A 17,433-nucleotide genomic window follows, 5' to 3' on the forward strand; every position below is an offset into this window, starting at 1 on the left:
AATCTTGTCTCTTTGTCATCTTGGAGATGGAAAAGGGTTTTCACTGATAAAATGCATGAAGTAGAATTTCACAAGGAAGGATACCACTGTGACTGTCCTTGTTACTACATAGTTGTGGGGACTGATGAATATCCTGAGCAGCTCTGTTTTGGTGGAAGCAGTTAAATCTCCTTGGAGGTGGCAGTGGTTGAGGCAATACTGGTTCTGATTGAGAACCTTGAAAGGTGATAGTGAGCTTCTACTCTGTCAGTTTGAGAACTGCCAGACCTCTGGTGTTCCCATGGCTTTCAGTATGTTTCACTCCTCCCTTGTGTGGCTCCTGCTTTGAGAGGGTCCTTTTAAGCTCAGAGGAGGAGAAGGTGCAATGCTATAATTTATTTCCTGCATAGGTGAGATTCACTGATGCTTGTAGGCCTTCCTGGTACACTCTGGTCAAGAGTTAAGAACATTCTAGAGGGTCTTGCTAAATGCCTGCTGGGGTTTTTTTTAATGTGTCTATCTGGATAAATACCTATTTTTATTGTGATATGACAAAAAAAAAAAAAAAAAAAAAAAAAAAAAAAACAAAAACCAAAAAACAAAAAACAAAAAACAAAACAAAAAAAACAAACAAAAAAAAAAGAATAATTGAACTTATGCCTCTCCGCAGTTTGTAAGAGGCTGGTCTTGCAAAATACTGTGTTATGCTAATTTGTCCCTGAAATCAGAAGATCAGAAGCTTCAGTTCACTTCAGGTTTTCTCCTACCACTTGTCTTCTCTGCTGGTGTTAATTTCATGTTGATGTAAAATGTAACAGTGCTTATCTATGAGGAAAAAAAGAAGTGCACCCACCACCCAAGACATCTTCTGTTAGGGCTTATAGGGCAGTAGAAAGGGGCTTTGGTTTATGCTTTGTGTATGTGTGGTTTTGCCACTGTTGTGAGTAACAATGACTTTTCTGCAACCATCTACTGGGAATCTCACTGTTCAAAAATTATTTTCTAAAATTAATCTTTATCTCAGCAGTGGCTCAGATAAAAGGTTATATACCTGGTCATCTAAGGCTATGTGAATCCTTTGGTAGGATCAGCAAGTTCCTGAACTTTGAGTGTTGGTAGGGCATTTGTCAGTCTCCAAAGGTGCAATCTAGACACTGCTCACATATTTATCTATCTGGTATGGCCTGAGGCACTTTCAGGGTGAGGCTGCTTGTCTCTTCCCTGTAGAGGGTACATTGAGTGTACCTCATATTTCTGACCCAAATTTTCTTGCCAGTTTCAGGAGTCAGATAAGTGTAGAGAGATGCAGATAGAACTGACGTTTGCATCTACCTATCTGAAGGCAGAGGAGTAGAGAAATACTTTGCTGAGGATCTCTTCTCCTGAGCAGTTGGTGCAACAGAGTACTTTGATATATGCGGTAATCCTACTGGTGGTTCTGGATGTCACTGCATTTAAGAATGAACTGAATCTATATGACTATTTCCGGTGTAGAAACAGTAACCTATTTTAAAAGACAAGGCCAATACCCATCTCTGAAATTGTGGTTTGGTTGAGGGGATTTTTCTCTCTTTGCATTGCAGTAGACCAAGTAGGATAAGTCTCTTCAGGAAGTTCTTGTGATTTTAGCCCCTGCCTTAGCAGCTGATCCTGTTCTATGCCTCTGGACTTGTTTCCTCCAGGACACAGCTACTTTATATCAACACTGGTCAGTCTGATATTTCCAAGTCAACCTGGCCATTATTTTCCTCTGAATATTTTCCTGTTCATGTCAGTGACTGTTGTGACAAACAGCAAAAGAACTGGGGCCCAGGCCTGGATATCGTCTTTCTCTTGCCATGGGTTATTTTTCAGATCTGTAGCATGAGATAGGGGGGGAAAAAAATGTATGTCCTGAAGAAATATGGGGGCAAAATGGCATCTTGGAGAACTTCAGAGGAACTGGAAAGGTGAAAGCAAAATATTTGGTCATCCTAGTAAACAAAAATGTAAAAATGTCTCTTGCAGGCTGAAGTCACTGTTACCATTTGCTGTATTTGTATTTGAGTAATGTATTTTCTTTTTCTTGTGGATGGACAGCCAACTGTGGTGCCTGTGAAAGAAATCCGTTGTTTTGAATGTACAGTGGGTTGGGGATCAGAGGAGAGAGGGCTCCCACCATGGACTGCAAACTGCTTTTTTTGGACTGGTGGAGCAGGACTGATGCTCCAGCAGTTTTTCTTGAATTGCAGGAGTGTGGGGACAATTAATTTGAGGCTGAGGACCCCATGGCACCATTCAACACACAAAGCAGATTCCTGTAGCTGTGCTGTTAGCTATGCTGGAAGAACCTGAGAGAGCAGTTGGTCCTAGAGGAATTGTTGGACCTGACTTTACCATTTTTGATTTTATCTTTTTTTCATTCTGTTTGACATTTTCAAGATGGAACCTTTGCTCCAAACTGATTGCCTATGGCAGTATGAGCTGGGGAAATAGGACTTGTCTTCACTGCAATCACTTCATCTCAGCTATCTCTGGTTAAACGGATAGAGGGAAAGATGATTGTAGTATTGTCAGCTCTTGCCTGTCAGGAGATAAATGTTGATCTAATTAGACAAAACAAGTCTGCATATGAGCTGAGAGGGGAAGAGAGAAGCAGAGGAAAGCTGCATCTGACAACTTTGAGCACGACTAACTGTCTTTATGGAAGATATCGACATAGTTATATGACTGAGTTGCTATTAGGCATTTACCTTGTCACTCTTTGACCCTGGCCTTGAGTGCAAAACCTGATCCATAGTTGTGTTTTCTTAAAAATGAGACCAGCATCATTGATGCTCTTAGAAATGTAGGTGTATTATTACAGTAGAAAGCCAAGAAAATGTGAGCAGGTCTATATTTATTCACACATTGTTCCATATGTTTTATGCTGTTCCTGTGGGCTCACGTTCATTATGCTACATATGTGTTCACAAAACATGGGAATGTGCTCATGGCAAGGGTTTGAGGTGTAGAATGTAGTGCAAGCATTGGGCAGGGTGAGAAGGGTTTTCAGGTAATAGAATCAGCATGTCAACTGGATGATTGTGATTTAAGGAAGCTGACAATAAAAGGGAGCCTATGTTGATGTTAATTCTTCTTTTTCTTGTCCCCAAATCTTCAGGAAACCATTATCTGGTATATTATGCCAAAGCAGTTGAAAGGTTGTGTTTGAAATGAAAATGGTAGTACATCCAAAGCAACGAGGCGACATACTATATTCAGTTTAGCATCTTCCAGGAGCCAGCAAAGCTGTTCTTTAAAGCCACTGAGAGATAATGCACTCAAAGCCCAGGGAGTGTTCAGTCTGTGTTACTCTTTAGAGAACAACAAACACATGTTGGGTTGATGCTGTGTGGTGTGTTTGTTTGTTTTTTTTTTTTTTTTCCACCAGAAGGACTGTAGTAAGGTCATTTTGCTTTCATCTCTGTTTGGTTTTGTGTGGGTGTGTTTGTTTTGTTCTATTTTTTTAGTAGGCTATAGGCAGCCAAGGCTCTATATTCATTTTATGCTGCACTCTGAGAATTAACAGTTTCATGTAAAAGAGCCATCTTCTCTCTAAGGCAGATGTAGAAACTACTGTGGCTTTAAAGTGCTGCAAACAAGCAAGTTGCTGATATGTGCTCTTAAAGAGTATTTGCTTTTCTCTTAGAGAACAAGTGCAAAGACTCCCCTTTTTCCTGCCTTGGTAGCTGAAAATGGAACAATTGCTGTGTGGCACTAGGAGCCTTTGGTAGAGCTCCCAGAGGCTTGTGTTATAGTGCATGAAAGTCTCTACATCAGAAAAGAGATAAAAAATTTCTTCATTCTCTCCAAAAGCTCTTGTTTTTGCTGATTCACACAGCTTTTTGTGTGAGGTAGATAGTTGGGTCTAGAAGCCTTTTATTTTTCCTTCCTCCCTATATATCATAAACCTGATTTTCTACTTTGGATGTCACACTGCCACAAAAGAGGGAATTTGTCTGTCTCTTCTTCTCCTGCTTGCCATTGCCTCCTCAGCCTGTCTTCCACAGCAGCTGTGTTTTGTGTCCAGGAATGTGAAGAGTGCTGCATCTGGGCAGGAAGTGGCTGGAATTGCTATGGAAACTGATTTTTTCCAGTACAGCTTAGAAATTGTGTCACCAGGCTGCTTTAGAATGAACCAGTTCATAAACAGGTAGCTGATGCTTCCTAAGTGTTCAGAATTTCCTGGGCTTTTTCAAAATACTGCTTGCCTGGCACTGTGGGATCTCCTTTACCTGTCTTTTACCCCCACGTTTCTACTGCAGGACCACAGGACATGGGCTCTGAATCTATAGTATCAGTGAGGAGAGCTGCATTATCAGAACAACAATCATAATGCTTTGTATTGGAATGATAACATCCATCTGCACTCTGGAACTGCAGCACTCCTGTATTTCTGGTGGTCTAAAAGCCATTTGCATAAAAAATGAATTCTAAAGTCAAAAGTAATAGCCTGGCACATTCTGTGAAGAGCAAGTATTGGAGGAAATTAATGATTTCTACAGGGTGTACAGAGTGGTAATATTTTAATTCATATAGCGTCTATGCTGAGAGTTGAGTGGGTTTTATTGGTGTTAATGCTCTGAATTTTGCAGGAGCCTACAAAGCACTCAAATACTTCCTTATAACCAGTAAAACTACTGGAAAATTATCCAGCAACAATTAACACTCAGGAAAATGTCTGGACTTCAAATTTTTGCAATGTCCAGACTTCTAATTTCCACAGACTTCCCAAGCCTTCTCATTCCATGGAACATGAAGTTGAGATTTGCACAGAAGCTCAGTTAACAGCTTGACAATGCCTTGGTAACATTAGCAGGCTTATGGACTTGGCGCCATCTGCTATTATAAGCAACAATATATACTTAACTGTTGCATTTTTAATAAGGGCTGACCCCAGAAAATTTTTGCTTTTGTTTTTTTCATGGATACTACAGAAAACTGTTTGAAGTGAATAGGCAAGATCCCACTTTTGCTCCTTTCTTTCACTCTCTCCCATATGTGCCTCTACAAAGAAATCCTGTTTCATTTTTTATTACCTGCCTGGGCCCCCAGATGGAAGTACACCCTGATGTATGGCCCCATCCTGCTGGTCAGTGCCATTTGGTATGATGTCACTCCTTAGTGCATTGGTTATGACTACAGACAGGGCAGCCATCTCAGAGGTTAGTCAGGCAGCAGGTGCTCACATGCCTGGAGGTCTTGTGTTGTTGGATTTTCATTGCATTTGTTGTTCCCACAGCTAATGACCAGGTGGTAGTGACAGACCTTCTCACTTCCCCCTCTCTCTCTGCTGTAGGGTTTTCTTCATATCCTGCTATTTCAAGCTAAGATAATTATTTTTTTTTTGGCAGTGTAGTCTAAGACCTATTTTGAAATCTGTAAGGGATTTTATTGCTTTCTACTAAGTTTCATCTTAGGATCTGTTAATATACCGGTGACCTTAATACCTACATTGATGAATAACTTCCCCAACTGCATACTATTTTTTATTTGCTTCTTAGAGGCAGAAGAGCAGGGATGGAGTAAGGCAGGAGGTCAGTAGATCCTCCAGTCCTGAGCTGACAGGGATGCATGAATAGCAAATATGGACAAGATTTGGGAAGGGAGAAAATGAGGGCAAGGAAAGGGGTAAAACTGTGCTGGAGAGTTGGAAGAGGTAAGATGAGGGATTACTAAGCACTGCAATTGGGAAAAAGGTTGGAGCGGTGGATTGGAACAATTTTGGAGAGAAGGTGCAAAAATGGTCAAACTCTGTTGTTTGTGTTGAAGTGGGGAACAAACAGGGGAGTATAGGACCCCCTCCAAAGTCCTGTTCAAAGTGTGCAAGTCAGAGGTCTTACTGTACATCTACTGCTAATGCAGCTGTGAAACACTGGCAGAGAGGAGGTCTCATCCTGCTCCCTCAGCCAGCAGGTTCTTGCCCAGCTCAAGTAATGGGGCTCACAGGTGAATCAGGATAGTCTTACTTTGCTGATGACCCTCTTGCCACTCTTCTGAATCAGTAACAAACCCCACACTGGAATTTCTGGGTTTGCAGTTTGTTATTTGCTTCAAGTTCACTTGAAATCAAATCAGCATTTTTGAGGTTGCAAATACAAGCATGTAAAGTTAGGACATGACCCAGTTTGGGCTGCATACTTAACCTTAATTGATCTCCTCTAAGCACACTCATTATTGAGTCTTTAATAACTGTAATCACATACTCTTGCCTTGTTCCATATATTTGGGATATTCTGTTTCCATTCAATGATGCCTTTGGTTTATTTTTCATTGCTGAATGTATGGCTGTTGGCCTTTTTAATTGCAGATTACACAACTCCTGATCCTATGATGGAGTTAACAACTTCATGGATTTTGTCACGTTTCTAGTCATTGAATTGAAGAAGGGAGTGTAAATATAGAAATATCTAATAACCATTTGTGGTTGGCTATAATTTTCATTTTAGGCCTAACAATCAAAGATAAATTGTTTGGGTTTTTTGAGTGTCCAGTTGGATATGAAGAAAGCTCAAGTTTTACATATTTCCAGAGCACAGCTCCCATTGATTTTCAGAGTAACTGTAAAAGCTCCACACTGTATCAAACTTCAAATGGCCACCCAACTCACACTGGGTCAGAGTAAATGAGGAAAACACAGCTAGGGACCACATCTTAAGAAATTTCTTGGACTGACTTATATCACCAAGGAGTTCTAGGGTAAGTGAAGAGCAAAGTGCTTGTGTGAGAGGGAGGAGGACGTGTGGCCAACTGACTGATCTCTGCTCTGATTGCTCTTTGCTGAAGAGTTTCTTGTTTTCTCCCCTTTCAAACTGACCCTTTCAAAGGGTCCCATTCCTGTATTTCCTAGCTTTGGCATGCTTGGCTTGGTAACCTTCATGTTGATAGGTTTTGGGTTTTTTGGTTTTGTTTTGTTTGTTTATATTTGTGAGTGCAGGCACTTAGATTCACTGTGGCTTAGGTGATGTTTTGCAGTGTCTTACACTGTTATACAAGAAAAAAATATGTTTTTATCTTCATTGTTGAAGACAGTCTTAAGGTATTTACAGAGCTGTTCTGAGTGCAGGAAAATTGAGAGCAAACCCCCTTCAGTCTCACTAGTGATTTTTTGCAAAGAAGAATTAGACACTTTTTGCAGTGTGGAGATGTTGACAGGTAAAACATACCAATGCTAATAATTTCTAGTCATTCAGCCAGTCAAAATATAGCTTTATTAATATGCATACAGAGCTCTCTGTTTCCCTTCTCTCCCTCTTGAGAGACAGAGGGGGGGAGATGGGCGTTCTTCTGTCTCTTGGCTAATCAAGAATGATGTCTTGTGCATTCTTAGGGTGAGAGAAGAGGAACGAACAAACAGGAGGCTCTAATGGGTTTCATCCATCTGACTTCTATAATTTTTGATTTATATACCAATTTAATGCCTGGTTTATGATGATTTATGTCCCAGTTTGCTTATACCCCAGTCTGATGCCCCACCCCACAATATTAGTGAGATGAAATCCCAGCAGTTAAATATTTCAAGGTGATTATATGCCACATACAGAGTTACTAATGAGGAGTGAAGTGCTTCCTTACTTCAGTGCAAGAAGATAGACATAAGTGGAACATTTTGGAAATGAGTTTAGTGTGATTTGTTCACAAAGCCATGCACCATCCACAAGGAAACATCATAACAGCCAGCATGAGAGAGAGGGCAAGAGACTTTGAATCAAACTACCTGGCCTTGACCTGACAGAATTTGCAGGCTGAAACATGAAGATGGGTTTTATATGGCAATAGCTACTAGGTAGTGGTTGCCATTTTAATTACTGTTTTGCAGTGATACTCTTTGGACACTGAATTACAGAATAAACCCAAACCTCATGTACAGTCAGGACATCTTTCTGCTTGGAAACAATATAAAATGTGTCAATATTAATGTGCAGAAATCATAATGCAGCTTTACTTCCTCAGATTGTTAGTGTTAACTGGGTCATTGTGATTTTGGCCCTGTTGTCAGAGCCAAATGTAGTTCTGGTCCATGAAGACCAGATGAAGCAGAAGGATTTGTCTAGGGGCCCATCCCAAGACTACTTAATTGGCTGGGTGAATCACAGTTTAGCTGTTCAATTATTCCCTACCCACCTACAGGAACTGATTGCACAGTTGGTGGGGGAATAAGAAATCAGGAATATAAATCAACTGCAGGTATCTCTTGTGGGAATTCAGAGTTCAGTCTGGCAAATCTCATCTGGCTGCTCTGGATGTAGGTTATACTTAATGGAGCTTGAGCCTGCATGTCCCTCTGCATCACTGGAATTATGACAGCTAATTTGAGTCTGTCTGCCACTGGTATGTGCAATTGATCAATATCTCTTTCATAAATACAAACACTCCCTCATCTCTGCCTTCACCAGCTTTGTCTTTTCTGGCTTGCCCTTTGCATCTGTGGGTATTTTGTGGTTTCCCCCCTCCCCAAACTTGATTCTCACCTAGATGTTCTCAGAGAAGAAAATCAATGGAGGACTATCAATTGCTCACCTAAGAGGGCCTTCTTTGCCATACATAACTAAGGTTATAAATAATTCAGTAGGGTCCCTGTCTTTTCTTTCCTCCCATAAGATTTGGTTTATTAAAATTTTATGGGAGAGGACATGGAGGTAGCTGAATTACTGGCTTAATCTGATACAATCTTCAGCAATGCATTAGTTCAGTACCAGCTGCTCTTTATTCATCATCACAGACACACACTAAATCAGTCTTCCTTGTAGAATCCATTTTGCAGCATGTTATAATCATGTATTTGAGCATGATGTAATGTCATTCCTTATAACTTGCTCTCAGCCTGATGGTGTTGCCAAGGGAAGAAAAGTGTTAAACTGCCAAGGCAAGGCTTTAATCATTCTTCTTCCACAGAGGAATTCAGTAGAGGCATGAGTCCATATAGAGAAAGATCCTAATAAGAAGGGAGCTCTAGGCTGGGGACTAAGAGTTTGGTTTGGCTTATATTCATACCAAAATAATAATTCTACTGAAACAAGAACAGATATTCTAAGATGAAAATGGTGTGAGATCAGCATCTGAGTACTAAATGTTCAAGAGATATCAGGAAAAGAAAATGATGTTTTGGCATTTCAATGAAAATGGACAGATCCCACAATTAAACTTTTCTGTTAATGCTACTGCTTCTGGTGTATAGTGCTCCTTCCATCCTAGCACCTTGAAACACTCAGGAAATGGTTTTCACTCAGTATCCTTTGGATTTAAACTGGGTGCCAAAGGAGGAATACAACCTAAGCACATCCATTTCACAGAAGGAGTTAGAGAAGTGAATTGACTTGCTAAAAGTCATGTGGAGAGTGAGTGGGAGAGCCAGAAACAGAACACAGGTCTTTGGACTCCCACTGCCAGAAGTGCTAGACAATGCTGAGTCCTGTAGTGCCAGGGATATGTAGTCTATCTCCTAGAAAAGCCTTGCAAAACCAAACATCAAGAATGTTTTTCCTAAAGACAGAAAAAAAAAAAAAATTGAATGAAAGCTCACTGGTCAAAACCAGAATCCAAATGGATATATACATTTTTGCCTAGAAAAATAGCAAAACCACCTTCAAAAGTTGCTAGCAGATTAGATATAACAAAGTGGGGCTTCCTCAGAACCAGTTAAAACCCAGGTCCTTGGAGACATGAGGGTGAGGAACAAAGATCCAAGGTTGTCCCTTACAGTATGTGTAGGTGCTGTGAATTTTCTGCCATGTATATGTTGCACTCTACACCAGTGTTCTTGCTGATTTTATGACAACTGATACAGCACAAATAACTTACTGGTACTTGGTTTTACCTGCAAGTAATCTTAACTATAAATTAATTTGAAAAATAATCAAATTAGTGCATTTTGAGAAACAATAATTATCAGTCCAATTACAGAGTCATAAAATCTGAAAGCAATGCATGCTGAAACGATAACTGTAGGCATATGATGCAAAAATGGCCTTTCTGATATGGCTTGGGCCAAACCTGTTATGGGTGACAAATCCTCTTTGGCTGGTAGATTGGCCACAGCCAGCTCTGCTCCTCTTCCCAAAATGGCATGGGTCAGGAAATGATTAATTGACAAGGATAGTCCTGACCATGATTACTGGCTGTGAACCATCTGCTGCCAGAGGGTGCATTAGATTTTATGTGATTTATTTCACATAAACCTAGACTGAACTAGTCTTTGGCCTGTTTCAGGACTATCTTCATCCTTCATGAAACCCAGGGTACCAGGACCTATGTGTTGAATAGTTATGCTGTTTTTTCATTGAAGTTTAGGTCTTTACATTGAAACAGGATTTTTATTCTGTAGATAAGCCTTGGCTCTGACAACCATTTGCCGTGGCACCATTCCTCTGTACTGACTTTAGCTGATGAAGTAGTAAAGTCCATGGTGTCATCCCTTCCACAGAGGACCAGATATTTCATGTGGAAGTAATTGAGAATTAAAGGCTTTTGTAACAAGAAACCAGTCAGAGAAATGAAAGAAAACCCCCCTTGATAAACAACAGGATTAGTACTTCAGACTGTCTGCCCAGTTTTCCAGGAGGAATCGTGGTTCTCTGAAAAGCTGAATTGACAGCTCTGCTAGGTGAAGCTTTTTGACAAGACAAAGGGTTGCACAGGCAGGAGCACTTTGAAAATCTGTGTGATGCATGGATGGATTAGATCATTTGATGTATCTCTTTGGCTTGCTAGTTCATAGGATTTCCTGATTAACAGTTCTGGCATTGGCTTTCAATGGGAACCAATCCTCTATGCAAGTAAGAGCAGAGTTCCAGAGGGAAATGAATCCCCTCTTTTTGGCAGTCAGATGATAAGTGCAGGGTAAGGATATTTGTGGTTTTTATCACAACTGGGGGAGCTTTAGCATTTTACAGTCCAGAGAAGAGAGGCCATTTGTCACTGGCTTGTTGAATTAATGATGAGAGTTTTGCTGTCCTTTCCTCATAGAGGAGGTGAGTTGATCTGTTACTGTACCAAAGCAGTGCTTACAGAAGGCATAGTAAATATTGTTGTAGGGCTAAGACCTGGTAGGAAGGTCTAGGAGGCTCCTAAACCTGCTGGTGCAGTCTTCAGAAGATGCTTTAGCTGAGAGAGGGACCATGGAAAGCCAATCTCCAGGCAGTGGGGATTGGCCTGTAGGAATTGCACACCTGTCTGTGAAGTTGGCAGAAGGAATATCAGTCAGGGAGGACATGGATAGGATGATCATGTGGCCCCAAATTGTCTGCAGAGGGTTCTGGTCCATCCAACAATCTCATTTTGATCGGATTGAGGAGAGCTAGTTTGGGACAGAAAGCCATCTGCTTCAACAGCTGTCTTCATTTTGATGTTCATAGAAAGGGAAAAACATCTGGGGTTGGCTGTTTAGTGGTATGGTTATCATTTGGAAGGATACTGCTGCTTTCCAAGTCTTTTATTCCTGTGATGTAGGCCTGAGTAGAGAAAACATTATCTGGTGTAGGAGCAGGAATCTTACAGTCTTGGGGAGTGGTGAGTGCAGAGAGGAACTCTTTGTATGCCTGGGAGGCCCTGTGTGTTTTTTGGTTTGTTTTTCCAAGAGCTGAGAATGCAGTTGGATGATCTTTTAGTGGTGCCTTTAAGAATATGAATAAAGGAGCTAAGGTGATGTGTGTAAACACCTGGGGAGAAGTTAAAAGAGAAAACAGAGCATAATGGAAAACTGGTGGGGGAAATAAAAATGTGATGCCTAAATGCTCTTCTGTGTATAGAGAGAACTTTTCTCCTCTGTTTATTATTCAGTGATGTGGGTGCATTAGATTTATGTGAAAATCAAACAAATTCCTGACATCGCTGGCAGTGCTGAGACAATAACCAGAAGCTGTTGCCTCTGTTACTTTTCTTTTGCAGCGAAGTCTGATGGTGAATGAGACTGGCATGAGTTTGCCATTGCTCACTCGTTACTTTTTGAAATTTACTTCTGTTTGTGTTTGTGTGTGTCAAACTCTTGGCGCAACTCTGATAAGCAACAGAAAGATGGAGCCCTTCCACAGATCAATAGAGATCAATTTCTTAATTTTGACTGAATGGCAAAACAAAACCAGCTATTAAAAGTGTGTTTTTACTTTATTTTTTAACACCTGCTAGCTGATAGCTAGCAGGCAGCTCCCAAAACCAAAGTACCAAGGCTCATAGAAGAGAGCTCCTGCCTGTACTTTGTTTATACTGACCCTATCAGAGGTATAGGGTCTGTATGTACAGACCTGAGGATTACACAAAAGGTAAATGTGCCTTGAGGCACGAGTGTGGAAAATTCAAATTGTTTGGCTTGGGCTAGGTTTGTTATTTTGTTATTGACTGGTCCATGACACTGGCTGCAATGCCACAGAGCTTTGGGCATTTATGTGTCTGAGGCCACAGCATCCAGGGCAGAGTTGCAGGTGATGTGAAGATGGGGCTATACTTGGTGTTAGTCAATGTCCATGGGGCTTATTGGTGCCAGATCACATGTAGCCGTCCAGTAATACATCACATCTGCTTCCCTGACTTACAGGGAAGGCTGGGAAGTGGGATGATGAGTTCATTTGAGTGTCATTAGAACGTTCAATCAACCATGTGGGATATTGTCACACCAGTGCATTTACCCCAACAAGTCTTCCAGGTATGGTTTGAGGGCAGTGTGAGCGGGCCATGAGTGAGATTCACTGCACTTGTTTCCTGACTGCATGCTGTGTAGTGAAAATCTTGCCCACTGTTGCATTCAAGTACCAAAACAGAGGTCTTGGTGAAATATTTTTAAAGTGTCTGTTAGTACATGGTTAGAATGTTAGAATGGTGTAATAAGAAATTAGTTGTTTTGGTAGTTGTTCTGACTACTTAGAGCACCAAATTATAAAAACTTTATTGTAGACCCTGCTGTATATACCCATCTTATACCCACCTGAATGTGAATATCAGCAACAAATGGCACAGGATAGTAAGTAGTGTGAAATATTGCTGCTAGTAAATATCAATAGCTGACAGTTGAATCCTTGTGGGGTTTTTTATGAAGGAGCAGAAAACAGATATTTCAGTTGTCCTGAATTCACTGTGTTTCTGTTTCTCTTTCTACCATGCTGGCCTCATCAGTAAAAGGGAGTGAGATGTTTTAGGACATGGCTGCTCTGTTGGGCCTCTGATGTGAATGAACAGGCAGAAGGAACAGAACATTGCCTCCTGCAATGAGTTTTCTTTTTACTTGGGGCTGTGTGTGGGGAAAGGCTGAAATGATGTATTTCTCATGAAAGCAAGAGACCTGAGAGCACCAGCTAAAACCCAGGCATACTGCAGGCGATTACTGGGCACGTTTCCCAGTTACCGCCATGCCACTGGGCTTAATCACCGCATACAAACTGTTGCTCTAGCAAGAGCTGATCCCTTGTTGGTGCAGAGCTCTCTCTTGACTTCAGACAGCTTTGCTGCTGTGTCTCAAGTCTTCTCCTGCAGTATTGCCCTGCTATTCCCAAAATGCAGCACTATGGCAGTTGCAGCCATGCAGTTTGGCTCCCAGGGCTGTCCTCAGGTCAGAATGTGTCTTGCTTCAGTGCCATGCTTTGCTGGAGGAGTTCGGCATTGGTAAGTAAGGTATGAGTTCTACTCATGGCCCTGTTCTTCACATTATCAGCTTTGGCCAGCTACGGTTTGGTGGCAGAGAGTCTGTGTGATGCATTTATATGCTTCTCATCTTAGAGCTGTCTAGAAGCACTTTGGCCCCTAATGCAAGCATGTTGTAATTGGGCTGATAGAGATGGTTCCAAGAACTTGTTGCATCACTAGATTTTACTGGAGAGCAAGAGCTTTGTCGAGGAGGTCTTGTTCAGTTTTGAGGAGGGAGAAATGGAGATAGCATAGAGTCAGTGGTTTTGGCTTTCCGTGAGCTGAAGCCCAAGCAGTGGGCTGAAAGTGCAGCCGCAGTGGTGCAGAGGGGCCTTGGACGTTTCTCCAGCCCCTGGGATGAGAAGGATGAAGTTTGAGGGCTGGCTGCATCCCTGTACTCTCCTTTTCCCTGATGGTGCCTCTGTGTGGGTCATTTTGGGGGTTTTAGCCAACCAAAAGCCTGTGTGAGGGAGATGTACTGCTGCTGAGAGGAGAACAGAAGAGCTGCAGAAAGGGGAGGTCTGAAAGCTTCTGGAGCAACATCACGTGGAAACTGAAAGAGGTGGGTATTTGTCACTGTAGCATGAAGTGAGATGAAATCCCAGCACCTCAGGCAAACAATAACAAGACCCAAGCTGACGGAGCCGCTCTCTTGTGAAGCCTTATCCATCGTGGCTGTCCTGCTCTGCCAAAGCTGCTCCGAGGCTGCTCAGAGATGATTGCCTTTCCTCTCTCTCTTTAGGGAAATTACAAGGGGTGGGCTGTGGAAAAGGTGGCAGCAAGCATAGAAGGGAAGAGAAAATAGAGAAAATTTGTTGAATGTATTCATCACCATCTATTTTAGGGTCAGTTACTGTCTTTTTCCTGTGTTATATGAGGTGCTATTTTTAGATTGCCAAATCTATACATGGAAATTATTCTCAAGTGTTCCAGCTTTCATCCTGTATTAAAAAACCCCAGTCTTATCTTGATCGTGTATTTACTGCATTAATTCTATGTGATTTCTTTTATCCTTTTTCTTCCTGCTCAAAAAAAAATTATCCCTGCTTGCTCCCATACCTTGGCTAACATTACTGGAAATGCAGCAAGAGAGGTATTTAATGCTCTTACTTGTTGCTTTAGTGTTTTGTTGGAGTTATGGGGGAAGCACTGATGGGTTAAGAAGTGGCTTAGCCGGCAGCCCACCCACTTCCTTGTGATTTTTCTTCAAAGAGTCTGACAGAGGAAAGTTGTTCTGTTGCAGATTTGCTGAGTTCAAAGCAAGTGCCCTACAGATACAACTTTGTGATTATTCCTCAGAACTGGCACATAAAGCTTATGCTATGCCACTGCTACTAATGTTAATGGGAGTCAGGCAGCTTACTCACAGTGCACTGCTTTAAAGAGTAATAATTTACCCAGAAAAGTCCTGAGGCAAGAAAAGTGATAGTAATTTATTAATTCTTTTGTAAATCCTTTTGTCTGTGGCAGTGGCATTGCTTTCCATCCATTTCTAAGTCATTATGTTTTGGTGAGCCCTGGGCCTTGAAGTGGGAAGAGAGCAGGATGCTATTTTTCCCATGTTCTTGAGCTCTTCAGCACCAAGAGCTAGTGCATGTACTACAATTCCAGGCTACATTTACAAAGAAGAAACCTCATAAACATATTTTGTACCCTCTGTTGCACATGCAGAATTAGTAGCTGTAAAGAAGAATATGACCATTAGGCAGCCATTGAAAAACAAACAGAGAAAGCTGTGCTTCACAGCTTTGATAGAAAGCAGGTTCTGTCTGAGCATAGCTGGGGTATCAATGAGATAGTTACTTAAAAAGGCATGGGCTTTTTCAGAGGGAAATGAATTGGGGTACCTGATTTTGAAGTATCTGACATTAAGTATGCTTGAAAGGGCCTGATGGCCAGTGGGAAGTGCTCAGCATTCCTCAGGAGACTGAGTAAGGTTGTCATCATCTGGCTGTGGTTGTGTGCAGCATTACCTCCTGGTATAGGCCGTTATCCAGCAAAGGTGTCTCTTTGGCAGATTTGGCTGTATTTGTTATTTCTGTGCTAGTTAGGGATTTCTAGTGAAGATGCTGCTTTCTCAGTGCAGGAAAGAATTTTGACTGGGAGCCAACTCATGGAGAAAAGGCTGTCTGCAAAATTGCACCATAGTACTGGATATATACTGGATATTTTTTGCTATGTGTGGAAAGCTTCCTCCACACATAGAGTGAATAGTGGTGTTCCAAAAGCAAGAGAGCTATAAGTCTGAAATAAATTACCATACTGTGTTGTTTTCTAAAAGCAATTGAGCTACTTGGGATCCTCAATGACCTTGAAAGCTACAAGCGACTCTTGAAAATTCCATATTTTGTTCCCAGAGCAGATGAACCAGCACAAGACATGATGGATACAAACTTTCTGGACAACCGCAGTGGTGGAACTAGCTTTGAGAGGCTTGTGGCAAATGGCAGCATAAGTCCAAGGATTTTCTGAATGCTAAGTTTGCCTTGAGATGAGTAGTCGTAATTACAGCTACATATGTATGTTGCATTGAGTCCTTCAGGAATGTTATTTGAAATAATGATCTTGCAGCATGAGCCTGAGTATCAGTTTGGGAGAGTGGGTCATTCATTAGTTAGAATTCCCTTTCCCTCCCACCTTTCAAAAATATTTTGAATTTTTTCTTCACCTTTCCTGCTTTTATCCTCCCCCATCCTTCCCAAATTCTTGAATATTTTATTCTTTCTAACTTTAAATTATTGAGATATGCATATCCCTGTTCTTCTCAATGTGCCTGTGGGATCATTTCCCGGCTGATTTTTTTGCGACTTATTTTTTGTAGCAATGAGGCTGGTGCCAGGTACCTCTACGTGAGAGAATTTTTAGCTATTTAAAAAATGCTGTGTTAGACTGAGGGTTCATTTCCTTGCGTTTGCCTGTGATGACTGTAAACAGAGAAGCAATTGAGATTCCTTTGATCTGAGGGGGATGAGAGGTGGCAAAGATGACTTGTCACTGAGCTGAATGGGCAAAGATCTCAACATAATTCTTGGTACAAACCATTTAAACTAACAGCTGGAGCTGGGCAGACAGTGTTCAACCAGAAGCACATACTCTTCTGTATTTGCTTTCTAGTATGTCTCACAGAAAGGTCTGGGGGACAGACTGAAATAATGCATCCAGCTCCAGGTTCCTCTGCACAGGAAGGACCCGTTGGAGGAGTCCAGAGGGCCACAAAGATGATTAAAGACATGGAACACCTTATCTGTGAAGACAGGCTGAGATAGCTGGAGTTGTTCAGCCTGGAGAGGAAAAGGCTTTGGACAGACCTTATTGCAGTCTTTCAGTACTTAAAGGGGGCTTATAAGGAAGGGGACAACCTTTTGGCAGGTCCTGTTGTGGTGGCACAAGGGATAACAGTTTTAAACTACAAGAGTGTCAATTTAGACTAGATGTAGATGTAAGGAAGATTTTTACAGTGAGGGTGGTAAAATACTGGCACAGATTTGCCCAGAGATGTGGTGGTGCCTCATCCCTGGAAACTTTCAAGGCTGGGCTGGACAGGACTCTGAGCAACCTGATGTGATGGAAGGGGAATTGGATTTGATGGCCTTCAAAGATAGTTTCAGCCCTCCAGCGCCAACTGTTCTATGATTCTAAGAATCTGCAATACTGTAGTGGCCCATAGTGGGGCTTCTGGGGAGGCTGGGAGCAACACTTGGTGGCAGCAGCTGCTGCTGGAGGGTGAGACTGCTATCCAGGTAGCAGCCTGCCTGGTGTCAGCTCTTAGCCAGGACTCAGTACTTTTCTTTGGGCCATACAATATAATTTTGTCCCCTTTCC

At 41.7% G+C, this 17,433-nt stretch overlaps 1 protein-coding gene across 1 annotated transcript in view; it reads left to right on the forward strand.

The window, feature by feature from the left end:
- TMEM178B (transmembrane protein 178B) overlaps window positions 1-17,433 on the forward strand; it is a 207,890-nt gene that overhangs the window by 57,068 nt on the left and 133,389 nt on the right. The gene's annotated exons all lie outside the window — the stretch shown is intronic.

Source organism: Pyrgilauda ruficollis, unplaced genomic scaffold, assembly GCF_017590135.1.
Source record: "Pyrgilauda ruficollis isolate IOZ18807 unplaced genomic scaffold, ASM1759013v1 scaffold80, whole genome shotgun sequence".
In the NCBI taxonomy this organism is placed as follows: Eukaryota; Metazoa; Chordata; class Aves; order Passeriformes; family Passeridae; genus Pyrgilauda; species Pyrgilauda ruficollis.